Source organism: Mastomys coucha, unplaced genomic scaffold (genome assembly GCF_008632895.1).
Source record: "Mastomys coucha isolate ucsf_1 unplaced genomic scaffold, UCSF_Mcou_1 pScaffold13, whole genome shotgun sequence".
Classification (NCBI taxonomy): Eukaryota; Metazoa; Chordata; class Mammalia; order Rodentia; family Muridae; genus Mastomys; species Mastomys coucha.
In genome coordinates, this window is record NW_022196895.1 from 49,966,816 (window position 1) to 49,969,398 (window position 2,583).

Genomic DNA, 2,583 nt, shown 5'->3' on the forward strand with positions numbered 1-2,583 from the left:
TTTTTTTTGCAACTCTTACTGTCTAGGTTGTAAACACATGTAGCAATGATCTTAGGTAAGACCAGAAAATTCCAAATCTGTCACTCAGCTAGTGCATACCAGGTCTACATCCATAAATCTAAATATACATGGGGGGGGGGAATCATTCTCTCTGTCAAAGGAAAATGAATACATGGAAAACATCACAAATTTGGATACTCTCGCTTTCTGTTGCTAAAAATGATTTCAAAGTAAACAAAGTACAGAGAAGGTGTATGTGAGTGTTTTAGGCCACCAGTCTTTGTATAAAGATGGTTCAGTGTAAACAGAAGAATATTAGGATATTTCCACAGCTTCACCCCAGGACTGCAATTTCATGACTTCTTGGGCTTAAATTTCTGAAATGGTCTAAAGTTGCCTACACATGTCTTAATGACCAGGGCTGCAGGGGAAGCCTATTCTCTGTGCTTTTACCAACATCATCCCATTATCTGAATGCCCTCTTCTAGCCTAGAGCACCAACTCACAGTTGAAATTACGATCCATTTGTGTGATATTATGTGGAAGTTATCTTGATATAAACTTTAGAGTTTGGTGACCAGAAATTGTGACCATTCCCAAAAAAGCTTATTTAAAAAAAAAAAAAAACTCATGTTTTCCATGGTTTTGATAAGTGTCTTATTTCTTTACCCAGTTATGTTTGAGGATTTACACACATTCTTAAAGAAGTCATTCATATTTTCTCAGTATCTATAATTGTCCTGTTTTTTTAAGCTCAATTAGACTTAACAAGTACAAATCCTGTGTTTCTGAACCATGACAGGGCATGTGATTCTGCTGAGCCTGTCCTTTTTAGATATGGAGCTAGAAAACAGACATGCTCCTGTTGGGAGGAACTCAGGAGAAGGGTGTCAGAGAGCATTAAGAAGAAAGGGTTAACTTAGCTATGTTTCCAGGTGCTGGGAGTTTGCGGTGGTGTCCAGAAACACAAACACTGCCTAGTAGAACCCTGTCTCAGATGCGTGCATATTCCAGTTTTGTTATTTTCCGGCAGGAGAGATTCGTCCCCCTGCTTTTAGGACATCTCTGTCTTTTTTCTATTGCACCCAGAAAAAGCTTCTTTGTATGTCTCTCTCTTGTAACCTGTGCTTACACGTAGCTTTCTAAACTTCAAGATGCCATCTTCTGCCCATGGGTTTTACTTGCTCTCAAACTCTTATAAGAGTTACTCTCATTATAAGCAAGACTATGACTTAATCACTTTAATTCGCTGCTTCTCGGTGGATTTCGTTTTCAGATTGAAAACTTCTTTCTGGCTATTATATGTGTGGCACCGGGAGCATCATCGCTCTCAATCTCTGTCATTTCCTGCCCTGTTTCACCTCTGGTCTTCCAGCAAAGCTCTCATCTTTGACTAATGTCTATAGTCATATGATCTCACCTACTTCATTGCTTCTCCTCCTGAAGACACCAGCTAGAATATCAATCCCCAAAGCCATATCTAGCCAGACCTGTCTTCCCATGGGAGTGTTTACTCTATAGTCTCCAGGGAGAGCTACACATTTTGCAAGATTTGGAAAACAGGTTGGGTGTCCATTTCTTCTACTAAACGTTAGCATCATGAAGCTAGAGCATTTATTGTTTGGGTTAAGAATTATGTTCCTAGCTCCTTGCAGGGTATTTGGTACTTTGTAGGATATAAAAATTAAGTGATATTGTTGGATTCATTCAATGTTTTATTTAGTTCCTTATTACTGAATAACATTCTAATGTTAAACCATCTCAGAGGCAAGGTCCGAACATTGCTTTATCGAAGAAGTAGAGACCCATCAAGGGGAAAAATACAGTTCTTTTTCTCATAGAGTTGGTGGAAGGGATTTAAGGAATGGTAGACTTGCAGGCAGTTTCTAATACTCTAGTCGGGACTTAACAATTCCATTTTTCTCTTTATAGGATTGTGTCAGCGATCAAGAATATGATGTACAGTCTTCACTGTTACCCTTAGTAATATACCTCTGGGAGGTCAGATTAGTCTGTGGTTGAGTATACCTTCTAAGTGTGTTTACTGACCCGATAGAATAGAGTAGATGGTGTGGAACAAACATACAAGACAGACTGAAGAGACAGGGATGAGGGGCAAATACTTGATTTTTAGACTTTGGGACTGCTTAAATATGTCTGTTCTGTTCAACTCTTGTGAGCGTAGTAGAGGAATGTCAATTGTCTGATAGTCTTTGATACTCTTAGAGTAGGGAAAATCGCCCTTTCCAGATTACTGGTGCCTCACATTTCCCCCCTCAAATCATTTGAAGATTTGACTGGTTTTGTTTCAGTCCCTTCCTGGGGTTTGGAAATGATTAGAATAAAAAATTCAATACTAATCTAAGAAGTACAAATAACTCACAGTTGATGATCAGAAATTCCTTACAATAATAGTATGTTGTACTATGGATTCAACTCTAATTTCAGAGGTCATATTTCCCCCGTAAACTCTTCTGAATGCCTCAGTAGTGAACTACATACATTTAAAAAGACAATAGCTGGCTTGCCCTTCCTTCAGTCTCTGCTCCATAGTTAATCTCTGCAACTCCTTCCGTGGGTATT